The sequence below is a fragment of the Pleurodeles waltl genome, unplaced genomic scaffold, assembly GCF_031143425.1.
Source record: "Pleurodeles waltl isolate 20211129_DDA unplaced genomic scaffold, aPleWal1.hap1.20221129 scaffold_127, whole genome shotgun sequence".
NCBI lineage: Eukaryota > Metazoa > Chordata > Amphibia > Caudata > Salamandridae > Pleurodeles > Pleurodeles waltl.
In genome coordinates, this window is record NW_027149833.1 from 286,748 (window position 1) to 306,154 (window position 19,407).

At 48.5% G+C, this 19,407-nt stretch overlaps 2 non-coding genes and 1 pseudogene across 2 annotated transcripts; 1 reads left to right on the forward strand and 2 right to left on the reverse strand.

Annotated features, from left to right (window-relative positions):
* Window positions 1–19,407, forward strand: part of LOC138273940 (neuronal acetylcholine receptor subunit alpha-7-like) — a 29,273-nt pseudogene that overhangs the window by 5,937 nt on the left and 3,929 nt on the right.
* LOC138273962 (small Cajal body-specific RNA 4) lies at window positions 3,500–3,626 on the reverse strand. The gene has a single exon (XR_011200333.1). It is a non-coding gene; the product is annotated as a small Cajal body-specific RNA 4 (non-coding RNA).
* On the reverse strand, window positions 6,623–6,749 carry LOC138273955 (small Cajal body-specific RNA 4). Its single transcript, XR_011200326.1, has one exon. It is a non-coding gene; the product is annotated as a small Cajal body-specific RNA 4 (non-coding RNA).

The following is a 19,407-nucleotide window of genomic DNA, read 5'->3' on the forward strand; positions in this document are numbered from 1 at the left end:
CTTACAAAAAGACCTTAACTCTGACATCTTTAGATGCAGGTAACGGGTGAGGTTCAGTTCCACCACCATCTCATCTGTGCTAGACATTATTTCTCTAAAAGTTGGGATTACTTTTTAAGAATCTAAAACTATTTCTAGAACTTAATCCAAGCTTTTACAAAACAATAAACTCTAAAAGAAATGCTAACAGGGACTTACACAAGGCCCTAGCAGGACTTTTAAAAATTTAGAAAAATAGTTCCAATTGCAAAAATCAGTTTCTAATGACTATTTTTGGAATTAAGTCATGTGATCAGGTATTGGCTGAGTAGTCCAGCAAATGCAAAGTCTTAGACCCCACCGCTGATCCACCAATGTAGGAAGTTGGCTCTGTATATACTATTTCAAAGTAAGAAATAGTGTGCACAGAGTCCAAGGGCTCCCCTTAGAGGTAAGATAGTGGCAAAAAGAGATAATTCCAATGCTCTATTTTGTGGCAGTAGGCTTATCAGAGGGTAGTGTTAAGCATTTGTTGTACACACACAGGCAATAAATGAGGAAAAACACTGAAAGACTTACTCCAGGCCAATAGGTTTTTATTTAGAAAAATATATTTTCTTAGTTTATTTTAAGAACCACAGGTTCAAGATTTACAAGTAATACTTCAAATGAAAGGTATTCCATTTAGATACTCTAGGGACTTTGAATAATCACAATAGCATGTACCGTCTTTGTAGAAATGGCAATAAGCTATTTTAAAAGTGGACACAGTGCACAAATCAACAGTTCCTGGGGAGGTAAGTAGAAGTTAGTTTTGCAGGTAAGTAAAACACTTACAAGTCTCAAAGTTGGGTCCAAGGTAGCCCACTGTTGGGGGTTCAAGGCAACCCCAAAGTTACCACACCAGCAGCTCAGGGCCGGTCAGGTGCAGTGGTCAAAGAGGTGCCCAAAACACATAGGCTTCAATGGAGAACAGGGGTGCCCCGGTTCCAGTCTGCCAGCAGGTAAGTACCCGAGTCCTCGGGGGGCAGACCAGGGGGGTTTGTAGAGCACCGGGGGGACACAAGCAGGCACAGAAAGTACACCCTCAGGGGCACAGGGGCAGGCGGGTGCAGAGTGCAAACAGGTGTCAGGTTTTAGATAGGAAGTAATGGGGAGAACCGGGGGTCTCTCCAACGATGCAGGGAGGCACAGGGGGGGGCTCCTCGGGGTAGCCACCACCTGGGCTAGACAGAGGGTCGCCTGGGGGTCGCTCCTGCACTGGAGTTCGATTCCTTCAGGTCCTGGGGGCTGCGGGTGCAGTGTTGGTTCCAGGCGTTGGGTCCCTTGACACAGGCAGTCGCGGTCAGGGGGAGCCTCTGGATTTCCTCTGCAGGCGTCGCTGTGGGGGCTCAGGGGGGTCAACTCTGGCTACTCACGGGCTCACAGGCGCCGGGGTGTCCTCCCTGTAGTGTTAGTTTTTTCCGCAAGTCGAGCCGGGGGCGTCGGGTGCAGAGTGGAAAGTCTCACGCTTCCGGCGGGAAACGTGGGGTCTTTAAAGTTACTTCTTTGTTGCAGAAAGTTGCAGTTTCTTGAACAGGGCTGCTGTTCTCGGGAGCTTCTTGGTCCTTTAGATGCAGGGCAGTCCTCTGAGACTTCAGGGTCGCTGGTCCCTGTTGGATGCGTCGCTGGAGCAGGTTTTCGAAGTTGGAGACAGGCCGGTAGGGCTCGGGCCAAAGCAGTAGTCGTCTTCCTCCTTCTCTGCAGGATTTAGGTCAGCAGTCCTTCTTCTTTCTTCAGGTTGCAGGAATCTGATTTCCTGGGATCTGGAGAGCCCCTAAATACTGAATTTAGGGGTGTGTTTAGGTCTGGGAGGGCAGTAGCCAATGCCTACTGTCCTTGAGGGTGGCTACACCCTCTTTGTGCCTCCTACCTGTGGGGAGAGGGGCACATCCCTAATCCTATTGGGAGAATCCTCCTAACTCAAGATGGAGGATTTCTAAAGGCAGGGGTGAGCCTCAGCTCAGGACACCTTAAGGGCTGTCCTGACTGGTGGGAGCTGACTCCTTGTTTTTCTCATTATTTCCTCCAGCCTTGCCGCCAAAAGTGGGGGCAGTGGCCGGAGGGGCAGGCATCTCCACTAGCTGGGATGCCCTGGGGCGCTGTAACAAAAGAGGTGCGCCTTTGTGGCTCACCGCCAGGTGTTACAGCTCCTGCAGGGGGAGCTGAGAAGCACCTCCACTCAGTACAGGCTTTATTCCTGGCCACATAGTGACAAAGGCACTCTCCCCATGTGGCCAGCAACATGTCTGGTGTGTGGCAGGCTGGCAGGAACTGGTCAGCCTACACTAGAAGTCGGGCATGTATTCAGGGGGCATCTCTAAGATGTCCTCTGGGTGTATTTTACAATAGATTGTACACTGGCATCATTGTGTATTTATTGTGCTGAGAAGTTTAATACTAAACTTCACAGTTTTCAGTATAGCCATTATGGAACTGTGGAGTTCGTTTTTGACAAACTCCCAGACCATATACTCTTATGGCTACCCTGCACTGTAGGGGCATAGTGCTCATGCACATATGCCCTCACCTGTGGTATAGTGCACCCTGCCTTAGGGCTGTAAGTCCTACTAGAGGGGTGACTTACCTATGCCACAGGCAGTGTGAGGTTGGCATGGCACTCTGAGGGGAGTGCCATGTCGACTTAGTCATTTTCTCCCCACCAGCACATACAAGTTGTGAAGCAGTGTGCATGTGCTGAGTGAGGGGTCTCTAGGGTGGCATAAGGCATGCTGCAGCCCTTAGAGACCTTCCCTGGCAACAGGGCCCTTGGTACCAGGGGTACCAGTTACAAGGGACTTACCTGAGTGCCAGTATTGTGCCAATTGTGAAGACAAATGTACAGTTTTGGGAAAGAACACTAGTCCTGGGGCCTGGTTAGCAGGGTCCCAGCACAGTTTCAAATCATAACTTAGCATGAGCAAAGGCAAAAGATTAGGGGGTAACCATTCCAAGGAGGCATTTCCTTACAGACAGCCAAAAAACAGCCAAATGGCGCCAAATGACAGCCAAAACACTCCAAAAAACTGCCAAAAGACTTCTGACCTGGTCTGGAAGTTCACAAGCTAGGATACCCGATGAAGCGTCAAATGAGCCTTGCTCCTCTAATTGGAAATATTAGTATAATGTGGCCTGACTCTGTGGTATCCATACCTGGCATGTGACATTTACAGTTTTGGTAATATCGGTCCTATTAGCAAGCTGCCAAAAAAGACTTTCACTTAACAGATGGACTTCTTTCACCTGATGTACCCACAGAAAGGATACAATAAGACATATTGGCGTGGGTGCTATAACATCGCCCATACTAGACGTCACTCCAACGGTGCCCACAGGAAATGTAGAACACTGTCGGAAGCTAGATTACTATCCCTCGCCCCAGTGATCGCACTGAAAGAATTCTCCCACTGTTCAAAGCCAACACAGCCATGATGCATACTGCCACTAGAGCGCAACAACAATGAGCAAATGAGAACAGGGCAAATGTAGGAAGTAGTAACACGTCACTAGCTCTTCTTGAAACTGACAGTTCTCTACTTCCCTTTACTCTAGGGGGATAGTATCAGCAGAGCCTTACTTCATAGGCCTAACCTTCTTAATCCCCCATTAACAAAAACATTGGCTGTAGCTTCAGGGAGGATTTGGTACAGAATCTGACAAAATACAAATTCATAATTCCGAATGATTTTACTCAGGAGGATTCGGAAACCTGAAAGTCAACTGTCCTCATGAGGATAAAAATACACAAAATAACATATGGAAATAATTTATACATTTTCCGAACGCTATCGCAGAAAACTTACTGAATATCATATCACTTTACCTCACAGTTACCATTGATCACACCTGCCAATTAGTAGCTCAGATATCCCAATGTTAATATGCTTGATCATGTGTTCCCATTAGTAGTGACTATGACTGAGCGCAGCATCTAACCATTCAGCAAGTTACAAGTCGCAGGGTTCTTTACGTAATGCACTATGAACTGATCGTCCATGTGCCTGGAAGTGTGTCCCGCTCCCCACTCTGGTGCATCAAAGCTTGTCATATGGAACAAATCAAAGACGTGCTTCCGGGCACAAATTAAGTAAAAACCCTTAATATGTTAAACCTTGTAAATGCCTATGTAGCCATGGATTAATCCCCATTACTTGACTCAGTTATTAAACTGCACCCAAGAAGACCACAGAATTCGGTAACTGAGCACAGAGTATTACAAACTGAGAATTTTACTATTAGGTGAAAAACAGTAACTAGATTGTGCCACAGCAGCGCCAGAAGACGACAGGAAGAGAAATTAACCTTAACACTGGATAGAGCTGCTGAGATGAACGACCTAGAACAGATTGACAAACCATTTATTCAGTTGTCCCTTTTAGTTATTTTGGACCGTGAGGGCAGACGGGGCCGTTGAGGATCAAGAAAGTCGGCTTGATCAAATCAGAAATCCTCATGAGACAGTACAATATTTAGGCTGCCCTGAATTAATCCTTGCAAAAAGTTAAGGTGCAAGAAAGAGTCCTTTCCAACCAATTTCTGACAGGACGCTGTGTGTTATGAAATAGTTTGGCTCCAGAGAGGGTAAGGATCTTTAACTTAAAGGTAACAGAGCAGGGCTAATTTTGTCTTTGGATCATGCTACTGTTTTACACCTGAATGCTAACTCGCATATGCGCACATTGGTGAAGACTAGTCTCCCACCTATGCCCCCCGCGCCGAGAGAGCGCCAAATGGCCGCCAGAATAGCGCCGAGAGAGCGCCAAATGGCCGCCAGAATAGCGCCGAAAGAGCGCCGAAAGAGCGCCGAAAGAGCGCCAGAATAGCGCCGAAAGAGCGCCAGAATAGCGCCGAAAGAGCGCCGAAAGAGCGCCAGAATAGCGCCAGAATAGCGCCAGAATAGCGCCAGAATAGCGCCAGAATAGCGCCAGAATAGCGCCAGAATAGCGCCAGAATAGCGCCAGAATAGCGCCAGAATAGCGCCAGAATAGCGCCAGAATAGCGCCAGAATAGCGCCGAAAGACCACCGACAGAGAGCGCCAGGAGAGCGCCGATAGAGGGCCAGGAGAGCGCCGATAGAGGGCCAGGAGAGCGCCGATAGAGGGCCAGGAGAGCGCCGATAGAGGGCCAGGAGAGCGCCGAACGGCCGCCAAAAGAGCGCCACATGACCGCCAAAAGAGCGCCGAAATACACATGACCGGCAAAATACCGCCCAAAAAAACGCCATAAAACCGCCAACAGACTTCTGGCTTGGTCTGGAAGTTCACAAGCTAGGATACCCCATAAAGTGTCAAATGAGCCTTGCTCCTCTAATTGGAAATATTAGTATACTGTGGCCTGGCTCTGTGGTATGCACACCTGGCATGTGACAGCCTCCTGTACCCATATATAAATTTACTTAGAACCATGCTGGCCTCTCAACCCTTTCAAAGGCTTTTTTGGCCTGCAACATGGGAAGATGCACAGGGTGAAAGCACAGAACTGCACTGGACTAGATTACTCAGACTCTTAAACAGGCTTGGTGTTGAACATTAATCTTATCCTAGGGGCTCAATACACAATATGCAATGCAAGAGAGCGAGCTCCACAAAAGAAAACTATGATGCAGACCGGCTCACAGTTCAACATTCAAAGCCCGTATTCTGTAGGAATTATGCTCACCGTGACGTCCAGATGAGGCCCTGGAACCATTTCTCTCTGGGAGTTCGGTTTTTATGCCCATAAGAGGTGGAATCGACCAAGACATCACGTTCCTGTCAGCAAAAACAAAAATGTTACTGAAAAAAGCGATACCCATGATTTCAAGAAGCAAAAATATTATTTTCTGGTACACCCACAGCCTACTGGAAGCCTAGTCCTCCTTCTGAATTTTACACAGAAGTTTAGCCCTTCAAGGACATAGAGATGTATGTGGAAGGGCAGAGGGAAAACAAAAAAGTCCAAAAAATAAACCACCACACAAAGCACCATCTTCACCCCTTGACCTTTCATCACCAAGTACTGCCTGTAACTATCTTTCTCTACAGTTAAATCTAGGCTTGCCAGGTTACCGATTGATCTTCCACTTCACAGATTTAATGAAAAGTATGCATTTTGGTGCAAGTTGGATCTGTACAGAAAGTTTGTCTGTGGTCGGTAACACCAAAACTGTGAGCATCAAGAGCTACTGAAATAGTGTGGGGTCCTGCTTTCTAATGTGGGCAGAATATTGCTTACACTTGAAAGCATTCAACTTTGTGTCCATGTTGTATTAAGGTGTCTTTGAGAGGGCAATTTTTTTTTTTTTTTTTTTTTTACAGTTTTGGTAATATCGGTCCTATTAGCAAGCTGCCAAAAAAGACTTTCACTTAACAGATGGACTTCTTTCACCTGATGTACCCACAGAAAGGATACAATAAGACATATTGGCGTGGGTGCTATAACATCGCCCATACTAGACGTCACTCCAACGGTGCCCACAGGAAATGTAGAACACTGTCGGAAGCTAGATTACTATCCCTCGCCCCAGTGATCGCACTGAAAGAATTCTCCCACTGTTCAAAGCCAACACAGCCATGATGCATACTGCCACTAGAGCGCAACAACAATGAGCAAATGAGAACAGGGCAAATGTAGGAAGTAGTAACACGTCACTAGCTCTTCTTGAAACTGACAGTTCTCTACTTCCCTTTACTCTAGGGGGATAGTATCAGCAGAGCCTTACTTCATAGGCCCAACCTTCTTAATCCTCCATTAACAAAAACATTGGCTGTAGCTTTAGGGAGGATTTGGTACAGAATTTGACAAAATACAAATTTATAATTCCGAATGATTTTACTCAGGAGGATTCGGAAACCTGAAAGCCAACTGTCCTCATAAGGATAAAAATACACAAAATAAGATATGGAAATAGTTTATTAATTATCGAACGCTATCTCAGAAAACATACTGAATATCATATCAATTTACCTCACAGTTACCATTGATCACATCTGCCAATTAGTAGCTCAGATATCCCAATGTTAATATGCTTGATCATGTGTTCCCATTAGTAGTGACTATGACTCAGCGCAGCATCTAACCATTCAGCAAGTTACAAGTCGCAGGGTTCTTTACGTAATGCACCATGAACTGATCGTCCATGTGCCTGGAAGTGTGTCCCGCTCCCCACTCTGGTGCATCAAAGCTTGTCATATGGAACAAATCAAAGACGTGCTTCCGGGCACAAATTAAGTAAAAACCCTAAATATGTTAAACCTTGTAAATGCCTATGTAGCCATGGATTAATCCCCATTACGTGCATCAGTTATTAAACTGCACCCAAGAAGATCATAGAATTCGGTAACTGAGCACAGAGTATTACAAACTGAGAATTTTACTATTAGGTGAAAAACAGTAACTAGATTGTGCCACAGCAGCGCCAGAAGACGACAGGAAGAGAAATTAACCTTAACACTGGATAGAGCCGCTGAGATGAACGACCTAGAACAGATTGACAAACTATTTATTCAGTTGTCCCTTTTAGTTATTTTGGCCCGTGAGGGAAGACGGGGCGCGTTGAGGATCAAGAAAGTCGGCTTGATCAAATCAGAAATCCTCATGAGGCAGTACAATATTTAGGCTGCACTGAATTAATCCTTGCAAAAAGTTAAGGTGCAAGATAGAGGTGGTCATTACAACCCTGGCGGACGGTGTTAAAGCGGCGGTAAGACCGCCAACAGGCCAGCGGTAAAAAGTTTGCAATTACGACTGTGGCAGAAACCACCAACAAAGACAGCCACTTTAACACTCTGTCCGCCACGGCGGTACAAACAAACATCTCGGTGGTCACCGCCAACAGACAGGCAGAGGACAATGTACCTGCCACACTATTATGACAGGCCAATCTGCCACCTTGTCCGGGGAGGATACACCGGGGATAAAAACACGGCGGAAACAGGAATCTCAAAGGGAAAACGCTCACCTCTAAACACTCCACGAGGAAGGAGGACACCATGGACCCGGACCTCCAAATTCTCCCTGCGATTGTCTTCCTGCTCCTGTACCAGGAGCAACAACGCCGGCGGCAAAGACCACGGTGAGTACTGCACCTACGACACAGGGGAGAGGGGAGGGAAAAAACAGGGACACACACACACGCAACACCCCCACCCACGACAACACACACACTAATACATATTTATACATTATATTAACACCCCCCAACCCCCACCCCCCCCCGGAAGAATGCAAAGACAAAAGGAAATGAGTGTAACCATTGTAATATATCAAAAATCAGTAAGCAAAAATCGACATTATTATTATACACTATTAACAAAATATACACCAAGATTATTAGTCCAGATATTGCACCATTTATAGTCCGTGGATCACTGGGCCCACAATGCATGGGCGGGGCCCACACACGATACCAGATCAAAACAGAGAGAACACTGCAGGGGCATCAGATAGAAATACAACAGGCACCTCTGGGGGAAGGGAAAGGGTGGCACCTCAGCCGGATGAGTGCATGACGCCAGATCCACGAGGGGCCTCCATGCCCATTGATGTATCCTGGGAAGTGCAAAGCCACAGTCTCTCAAGTCTCTACAGTGGGTGGTTTGCCCACTGATCAATCCTGTGGAGTGCAAAGCCACAGTCTCAAGTCTCTACAGTGGGTGGTTTGCCCACTGTTGCATCCTGGGGAGTGCAAAGCCACAGTCTCACAAGTCTCTACAGTGGGTGGTTTTCCCACTGATCAATCCTGGGGAGTTCAAAGCCACAGTCTCTCAAGTCTATACAGTGGGTGGTTTGCGCACTGATCAATCCTGGGGAGTGCAAAGCCACAGTCTCTCAAGTCTCTACAGTGGGTGGTTTGCCCACTGCTGCATCCTGGGGAGTGCAAAGCCAAAGTCTCACAAGTCTCTACAGTGGGTGGTTTTCCCACTGCTGCATCCTGGGGAGTGCAAAGCCACAGTCTCTCAAGTCTCTACAGTGGGTGGTTTGCCCACTGATCAATCCTGGGGAGTGCAAAGCCACAGTCTCTCAAGTGGATAACATTCTCCACTGGTGTCTGGAGGGGGCTTTGTGCCCAGAGTGTTTCATCCTGTGAAGAACAGACAGAGTGGATGCATGTCTACACTGGTTCTGGAGGGGGACTGGTGCCCAGAGTGCTTCATTCTGTGAAGGAGAGACAGAGTGGATGCATGTCTACACTGGTTCTGGAGGGTGATTGGTGCCCAGGGTGCTTCATCCTGTGAAGGAAAGAGAGTGGATGCATGTCTCCACTGGTTCTGGAGGGGGACTGGTGCCCAGAGTGCATCACTCACCCTGTGACGGTCCCTGTTGCGTCAGTGCCCCTGCCGCTCATGGCTAGCGGTGCTTGAGTTGGCGGTCCTTGCCCTGTGCAGCGGTGCTTGAGTTGGCGGTCCTTGCCCTGTTCAGCGGTGCTTGCCCTGTGCAGCGGTGCTTGAGTTGGCGGTCCTTGCCCTTTTCAGCAGTGCTTGAGTTGGCGTTCCTTGCCCTGTTCAGCGGTGCTTGCCCTGTGCAGCGGTGCTTGAGTTGGTGGTCCTTGCCCTGTTCAACGGTGCTTGCCCTGTTCAGCCGTTCTTGAATTGGCGGTCCTTGCCCTGTTCAGCGGTGCTTGAGTTGGCGGTCCTTGCACTGTTCAGCGGTGCTTGCCCTGTGCAGCGGTGCTTGAGTTGGCGGTCCTTCATTGCCCAGCTGGGCTGGGGCTGGCTCTCCTTCATTGGTCAGCTGGGCTGTGGCTGGCGGGGCTCTCCTGGGCAGGTGGGCTGTGGCTGGCGGGGCCCTCCTGGGCAGGTGGGCTGTGGCTGGCGGGGCCCTACTAGGCAGGTGGGCTGTGGCTGGCGGGGCCCTCCTGGGCAGCGACGATGGGGCTGGCGGTGGCCTCCTGGGCAGCGACGATGGGGCTGGCGGGCTTCTCCGCCGTGCTGCTCGTCCCAGACTTGCCGGGTTTCTTCTGGCCCTTCCCCACCTTGGGAGGAGTCACAGCTGAGTCCACACTCCCACCGGGACCCCTGGGAGCGGCTTGGGTGGCTGGAGTCTTCCCCCTCTCCCGCCGGGCACTGGCCAACGTCTGGTGCTTCACAGGGGGGGACTGGCTGTGCTGTGGCTCTGTGACACACTGGCTGTCCTGGTGACCGGTGCACTCCACATACCTGTGACAACAGGCACCACTGGTCCCGGAGATTTTGTGGCTGAGATGCTAGTTCGGGACCTAGGAGTTGGATGGGGGGGGGTGGGGAGATAGGTTAATCGTGGACAGGAAAAGTTGTTTGGACACACTGGGACGGGTAGCTGGAGGGGGTTTGGGAGTGGAGGAAGAGGTGGTGGTTGTAGGAGGTGTACGTTTTGTGGTTTTGGGTGCAGGTACATGCGCTGAAGGCTGTGGTGAGGTGGATGTATGTTGGGTGGGTGTGTGCCTGCGTTTGTGTATCTTCGGACGGGGCGTCACAGACACACTGGGAGAGGACACAGGGGACGTGGGAATGGTAGTGGGGGTGGTGACTGCACGTGAGCGGGGTGTGCTGGTGCGGGACGTAGTGGCTGTAAAGGTAGTGCATGCAGGTGTGGGTGTAGACGAGACTGGGAGGGAGGAGGGAGACGACGAGGAGGGGGACACAGTGGAGGCAGTGGATGTTGGTGTGTCTGTATGTGTGTGATGCTTGCATGAGTGCCTGTGGGATGTGTGGTGCTTATGTTTGCCTGAGCTTCCCTTGTGTGGTGAGGTGTGTGCAGGCTGGTCTGATGGTGTGCTTGGGATAGGCAGAGGTAGAGGGGATTGGGTCTGGGTGGAGGAAGTTGGAGGGGGGAGGCCAGACACAGGGACAATGGCTGCTATCAGTGCTGAGGCCAGAGTTTGAAAGGATCGGTGAAGGGCCGCCTGACCAGAATGAATGCCCTCGAGGAATGCATTAGTTTGTTGCAACTCCCGTTCTACACCCTGGATGGCATTCACAATAGTAGAGTGCCCAACAGTGAGTGACCTGAGGAGGTCAATGGCCTCCTCACTGAGGGCAGCAGGGGTGACTGGGGCAGGAGCTGAGGTGCCTGGGGCGAAAGTGATGCCCACCCTCCTGGGTGAGCTGGCACGGGGTGAAGGCTGAGGGGCTGCTGGGAGGGCGGTGCTGGTGGCTGTACCTGTAGAAGTGGGGGGCACAGATGTTGCCCCCACCACAAGGGAGCTCCTGTCCCCACTGTGGTGCTCCCCTTGCCCTCCGTCCCACTGGAGTATTCAGAGTCCGTAGTGTGGCCCTCCATGGCCATGTGGGATGCAGCTCCCTCGTGCTCCGGTGCCACTGCTCCTCCGCCTGATGATGCTAATGCACACAAGAACAGGGAGACCACAAAAAAGGGGGGTGGAAACAGAAGAAAGACATGTTGAGTGCATGGATTACTGCTACCGTTGGCGGACAAGACAGACACAATTGCGCTGTTGGGCTCTACAGTGCAATTCCTGGGAAATGGCCTACAAGGCTATGGAAGACATCTGTACACATAGATGACACAGGTGCATGAATAGCTGTACTTGGCACTCTACAGAGGTGGGGTGGGGGGCCACAGGGCCATGCCTTACGGAGGGGCCTAGCCTACGGTACTCGCCCTGGCCTAGGGAAACTCACAGCCCTCCTCCCCCACTCAGACACCTCCACTGCGCGCAGTCAGCTGAATGAGAGTGTACTCACCGGCTTGTGTCTGCTGTGGTGCCCTCAAGCGCCATCCAACTCCGGGTAGGCCACCACCAGGATCCTGAACATCAGGGGGGTCATGGTTCGACGGGCACCCCTCCCACGTTGGGAGGCCATCCCCAGCTGAGCCTCCGCCGTCTTCTTGCTCCAGCGGCGAATGTCCTCCCATCTCTTCCAGCAGTGGGTGCTCCGTATGTGGTGGAACCCCAGGGTCCGGACGTCCTTGGCGATGGCACGCCAAATATCCTTCTTCTGGTGGGCGCTGACCTACATGAAATGTACAGGGTACGAAGAGAAGTCATTACCAACTGCGCCGTCAAAGTGAGTGGGTCCCATCCCTACCCTTGCCATGTGGCACATGCACCCACCGTCTTTCATGCACGCATAACTCTGCCCCCTTCATTCTTACAACCAGCCCTCTCCACACAGGCATAGCCCATACAACATGCTCCCTGTGAACTTACCTGTTGGTCTGGAGGACCGTAGAGCAGCGTGTACTGGGGGAGGACCCCATCGACAAGCTTCTCCAACTCCTCCGATGTGAAGGCAGGGGCCCTTTCCCCAGATGCACGAGCCATTGTCTCTTCCAGACCGAGGTCACAGCAGCACTTGCAGTGTAGGTCCTCTCCTGTTGAAGATCAGGTATCGTGTGATTCAACAGCTAGAAAATGGCGGTCACGTCCGCGGCAGTCATGTCCACGGCGGTGCGTACCATCACCGCCGGCGTACATCCTCATTGGCTCCTGGGACCCATAGGGTCCAATGTTAACCAATGCAGCATTGCGCTGCGGTCTTCGACCGCCTACCGCGACGGTGTACAACGCCAGCGCAGTTACCTCACATCCCATTGTCCCACTTTACAGGTCAGACAGCCGCCATTTCAGGGGCCCACATGGCCTAATTACCAACTGCGTCACACATACCTAGGCTTAGTCTCAACACACATACAGGCCACATTTTGTGTGTGAATGGTGTTCTGTGTAGACTGTGGGTACATACCTCTGAGTTGTTTAACTCTGTGCTCGCTGTTGTCCTTCATAGGCACCGTCCGCTGGGACATGTGAGGAGATGGCGGAATCCTCCGGTGTACCGACCGCTGGTGGACCTGTCGACAATGGAGGGAAGGAATTTGATTATCACCTACAGGTTTGACCGTGCCACAATCCAGGAACTGTGTACCCAGTTGGAGCCAGACCTGATGTCAGCAATCCGCCATCCAACAGGAATCCCCCCTCAAGTGCAGGTGCTATCAGTGATCCATTTCCTTGCTAGTGGGTCTTTTCAAAACAACTGTGGCCATGGCATCAGGGATGTCCCAGCCTATGTTTTCCAACGTATTGTCCAGAGTGTTGTCTGCCCTGCTGAAACACATGCGGAGCTACATCGTTTTCCCTCAGGTGGAGGATTTGCCTACAGTGAAAGGTGACTTCTATGCCCTCGGACATATCCCCAACATCATAGGTGCCATTGATGGGACCCATGTGGCTTTGGTACCCCCCCCACAGGAGTGAACAGGTGTACAGGAACCGGAAGAGTTATCATTCGATGAATGTACAGATGGTATGTTTGGCAGACCAGTACATCTCCCATGTGAATGCCATGTTCCCTGGCTCAGTGCATGACGCCTACATCCTGCGGAATAGCAGCATCCCTTATGTGATGGGTCAACTCCAGAGGCACCGTGTGTGGCTATTAGGTGAGCACCTGGAAGCAAGTCAGTGGGAATGGTTGGCTGGGTCTGGGGATATCCCTACAGGTTAGTGTGTGTCTAACAGTTGTCCCTCGCCATTTGCAGGTGACTCTGGTTACCCCAACCTGTCATGGCTACTGGCCCCAGTGAGGAATCCCAGGACAAGGGCAGAGGAACACTACAATGAGGCCCATGGGCAAACTCGGAGGATTATAGAGCAGATCTTCGGCCTCCTGAAGGCCAGGTTCAGGTGCCTCCATATGACAGGTGGATCCCTATTCTACTCACCAAAGAAGGTGTGCCAGATCTTCGTGGCCTGCTGTATGCTTCACAACTTAGCTTTGCGACGACCGGTGCCTTTTCTGCAGGAGGATGGTCCAGATGGAGATTTTGTGGCAGCTGTGGGGCCTGTGGACAGTGAAGACGAGGAAGCAGAAGAAGAGGACATCGACAACAGGAAAACGGTGATCCTGCAATACTTCCAGTGAGACACAGGTAAGAATACAAACCTGCCTACTACATGTACTTTAACACTACTACCTCTCTACTGTCTGTCCTTTTCACCCAGTGTATGGTCACTGAGTTGTCACTTTCCCTCATGATTTCACAGATGTGGGTCCCACTGTGTGACATCTGCTTTGTTTCCTCATGGACTAGAGCTGTGTGACATAGGTATGTTGACATTACAATTGAAAGAGCGTTTTGACACTGTAAGGTAATGCCTCCTTGGCATGGTTACCCCCTGACTTTTTGCCTTTCCTGATGCCAAGTCTTTAGTTGGTCTTTACTGTACTTCAGCAAACACAATTATCAGTCAGTATACAGGTAAGATGAAGTCTTTATTGAGAAACTCTGAACTACAGCCTAGCAACCCAACAAGAAAATGTTACCTAATCCCCTCAGATTTCAAAACACGCTCAACCTATACAGGTTTACCCCAAAAACACTGAACCCTAAGCCTCAAAACAATGTGCGGCCCCATCTTGTCTCCCTCATTTACTCAAGACCTTTTAGATTTGCATTCAACGTATATTTGTTAAGGTGGTGATGGCACAGTGGTTGAGAAGACAGCTTTAAGATTAAGAGTACGCTAGTAAATAGGATGAGAAATGCACTTGTATTTCCAATCAGCACCTTTTAAGTGCTCAATACCATTTCCTGGCACCCGTAACAGATGTAAAGGCATGTGCCACAACAAAATTCAGAGCCTAGCTCAAGACTTTCACCTTATTGTGGACAAATGCTACCAGTTTCAGAGTTAAAAACCGCAGCATGAATGCTGAATGTATGAGGATAAAATGGGTGGTGGGCAAATATAATTTCAGGAATGGTAAACATCTTTGACGACGTTTTCCTCCTATACAGGATTCCACAAGGGAGGACAAAAACTCTGGAGGAACACAAAAGCACAGTTTAATTCCCCAACATCCACATTGTGGGACATACTGTCAGCCTCTGAGGAAGAATTGGTAGGGACTTTAAGTGTAAGCGAAAGTGAAAATTATTTGAAGTGTGAATGGTAGATTATATACAGAATTGCAACACCCTACCATTGACTTGTTCACAAAGCTTGAACGTTACAGCTTCCAAGAAGCAGGGACAATTACTGGAGCAACAGTGCTTTTTAGGACATCACTTAAGCAAAGTAGGTCGCATCTTTCAGAAGGGCCAAGGTGAGCATATAAGTCCCATGGAAAAAGGTATTTTAACAGGAATAAAAATATGAATAAGCCACACCGAAAGTTCTAAGAATCACCAAGTATACTGGTAAATCATCAGGTCTTTGGTCATTAAGAAACAAAAAAAAAACACATTGTACAGGCCTGAAGTCGTGGACCTGGAGGCAAATGAGAAACAAACATTTGACATGGGGAAAGAGACTGAGAAAGAAGAGAACTGTTAAGTGTGGGATATGTTAGAACGATTGGGTAAGTTCAATCTTTGTCACTGCAATCATGTTCTGGCCTAGTTGTCAATAAATAAAATACAAAAAAACAACTACTGGAGAAAGGGTCCCATAAAATATAAGTAATAAGGGCACAATTCTTCTTTGCATGGTTTAAACGTTCTTACAAATAAGAATTTTATTAAGCAAGATACTGCAACGTGTGTGCTACTTCCATTTCACAGAGTCCAAAGTGTGGTACAGACGCGGACAATCAATATGGTATTTGCCAAAAACAATCACTGATGCGAAGACATGGCTGTAAAAGAAAACCGGAAGAACAGGTAGCCTTGACATATGCAGCAAGTAAATACATTAGTTTCCTGTAAATGGGGTACTGAAAATAAACAATGCAATCAACTGAAGGGGTAGGTGGTCACACCCAATAAACAGGGGGGAAGCAAACAAAGAAAAAAAAAAAATGGAGAAAAGATATGCCTCATTCCAGTGCCCTAGAAAATATCAGAGGTATCCAAACTTCACTCGGAAAGTTAGTGCCAGACTGGGAAGTAAAAAGGAAAGAAAGGCATTCAGCAATAGGCGATAGTATTCAGTTGGCCAAGGTTTAGACAGGGGGTAATTATCTGCTAAGTGCCACAGTAACAAGGTAAAGGTGGAAGGCTCTAGAGGTCTCTCACTCAATTGGACGCTCAAAAAAATGTTGGGCCAACAAGCTAAACAAAGGTGCGTCAGACTTGATAGAGTTAGTATGCCAAAGGCAAATGCAGGTTCAAAATTCGCTCGTAAAAAATAAATAAAAAAAACACAGCCGATCAAGACAAATTACAATGTCCTTTCATTTTGGACATATACACAATAAAAACAGACATTACAGCACCCATTAACTGGCTCTTCATAACAGACTTTCATTAATGAAGGACACTTGAAAGTCAATGGCACATTATATGTGCTCGTTTCAGCTCCATATCCAATTTCTGTAATTGCGATTCAACTGGGAACAGTAGTTCCAAGACTAAAAAGAAATACGATGATGCATAAAATGTGTTAGCTGAACACAGTTCCTGCTCTCATGACACTCTGCAAGTTGTTTCTCCACACGCTGTTCAAATTCCAATCTACGCCTTCAAAATTGGACAAAAAAAAAAAAAAATAGGTGCCAACTCCATTGGGAGGATATCAAATAACCTCTAATGGAAACAAAAGAAATTACTGCACCTCACATTGTATGAAGGTTAAGAAATAGTTGTCCTTTAAGGTTTAAATCTAAGTGTTATTAAATAGTTCATGCTGCATTATTGCTACTGAGAGTTCGCTATGGACAGCCTGTTGCCAGTTGGGTCATGGTGCCATCCAGAAAGGCATCTGTTGCTGGGCACGCTGCTGCATGGTAGATGGAAATTGTCGACTAGAGTTCCAGCTCTGTCCAAATGTACTTGCTTTTTTGTGACTGCCCTGATCTTCTTCTTCATCTGATGAGTCTCCAGCATATGCCACCAATCCCACTACCTTTTCGGATGTCTTCATCTTCTTGCTTGGGAACTCTGGGAACACACAAAAAAAAACAACAAAAAAAACACCCCCAACCCAAACAAGGACAAAATGGTCGATTTAGTTAAAAGAAAATTGTTAATAGTAAAATTGTTAGTTGGACACCGTTTCACGATCCCACAGGATCAATGGCAGCCCCCAGGTTGGAAGTCGCATGAAACAGCATCAGCATCCGCAAACAGATTCATCAGGCACATGTAAGAGAACAGAGAAAGAAGAGAAGAAAAAAACAAACAAAAAAACAACACAGAACAACAAAAGAGAACAATTAGGTGTGTGGAAAAATATCAGTCACCTTTTAGGCTTTTTTTTTTGTAGATGACAAACTAGGACGAAGAAGCTTGCAAGAGCAGAAGGTGAAAAGTGTAGTGTACAGTGTTGATATCACTGGCTTCAGGGAATGGAACATCACATCCCCAACTGTATTATATTTAGGCTTTATGAGTTTAGGCAAGTGTATTTGTCATTAACTCTTGTGAACAGAAGAAATGTTACCGTCCCTATAAACATCTGTTTGTTGCACGTAGTGCTGTAGAATCACGGGCTCTACATACACCCACCATCTAATTATAGCTCGGACTGTGGCTGCTTGTTTTTTGTTTGAAGTCTTTAGAGTCAAGAGGTACCATACGATCCCTTCTTTAATTGGTAGTAAATGTGGGCACTGACGCCACTGTTGTACAAGCTACTTACCTTTGGTAACGATATATCTGGTAGAGACATATTCTAGTTGCAGATTCCTTACCTTCGAATTTCCCCAGGTGTCAGTCTGGATCTGGATATTTTTTCTTTCAGCAGTACCTCTGTGCGCCGTCAGGGGGTTGCTTCTTAGTGTAGCACATTTTGATGCGTAAGAGCACCCATCTTGAAATGGTCTCTTCTGCACAAACTTCCCCTTCTTTGCACCCACATATGGTTGATCATCCACCCGGAAGTCTTTGCCTGGATCCAAAAAGAGCGTTGGAGTTCTACCTTGATCGTACCAGTGAAGTCTATCCTCTTCATGAGAGGGATGTGGGGGTGCAAAAGAGGTAGGCAAAGTGATGGACTGCCCGACATAGAAGGGTGTCACTACTTTAGGAACAAAAGGAGCCCTTGTGTGAAGTACCACTTTGTCAGGGTGTACTGCCAGGAAAGGTGGTCAGATGAAAGAGCTTGGAGCTCACTTACTCAAAAGGCAGAGGTGAAGGCAGCTAAGAACACAGTTTTGATGGTTAAGAGCTGTAAAGGGCAATTGTGAAGAGGCTCGAAAAGGGCACACATAAGGAATGTTAAGACTAGGTTCAGATCCCATTGGGACTTGATGACTGAGATAGGAGCAAAAAGATGTATGAGGCCTTTAATAAACCTCCCAACAATGGGAGATTTGAATAAAGAATGTTGATCTGGTAACGGGGATGTGGAAGTATGCGTCTTGAAAGTCCAACGCCGCCATCCAGTTTCCTGGGTCCAGGGCAGATATGACCTGAGCCAATGCCAACATTTTGGACTTCTCCTTTTAGAGGAAGAGGCTGAGGGACTGAAGATCTAGTATAGAACAAAGGCCCTTGTCCTTTCCCGGCACAGAAAGTAGCGGGAATTACAACCACGACTTACTTCTGGAAGAGGGACCCTCTCTATAGCTCCTTAGGCAAAAAGGCTTGGACTTCCTAACGGAAAAGTGCCATATGATCCTCCGATATGCAATTGTATGAAGGTGGCATGGCTGGAGATGTCTCGAAGGGGAGAGAGTAGCCCCTCTGGACGATCTGGAGGGCCCACCTGTCCAAAATAATGGATTGCCATTGGGGCAGGAGATGGCGAATCCTGCCACCAACTGGTTCCTGGTGTGCCTGCAGACTAGGAAGGTTTGGAGGCTGAGGAGGGGGCGGAAGTGAACTAGGTGACCCGCTGGCTCTCTGATCCCCGGGAACATGGGATCCCGTGTCCACGCAGGGGCAGTACAGCATGTGTGGGTCAATGACTGGGGGGAAAGAAAGCGGTTGGGTGCCCCTTCAGTAGCCACAAAAGGAAGACTGTCCAGTCTTTGATTCCCTATCCAGGGGTGCGGTAGGAAATGCGCCCGATGAAGCCTGGATGTCAAGGCTCTCAGGCGTGGGATGTTGAGTGAGGAATTTGGGGTCTGATGGTGCAGGTCTATGGCGGCTGGCAATCATCCTATTCACAGGAGCCCCTGTGCTTGGTCTTGACCAGGTACCCAAGAGGACGTCTGTCAGTGTTCGTTAAATGGGAGAAGAGGTTCGGAAGAGGAAGAACTAGGTTGAAGCACCCTGGTTAGGAGATTAGTCCTGACCTCCACAGAAGGAAGCTCGAGGTCCAAGACCTCAGCCGCCATTCTTACCAACATTGAGTAAGAGCTCCCCTCCTCCGTAGCCACAGATGGGAGACAGCATGCCAGCATCAGGGGAGGTGTCCACTGGTGTTACTCAATTCCTCTACCTAGTCCATGTTAGGGTCACGCTGGTATTCCAAAGAGTGCAGCAGCCCCTCTACAATCCCAGTGGGTGTCGATTGACGCCGTTCTGGATCGAGGTCGTCAGGTATAAGTATAGGATCGACATCGATTCTGGGCACAATCA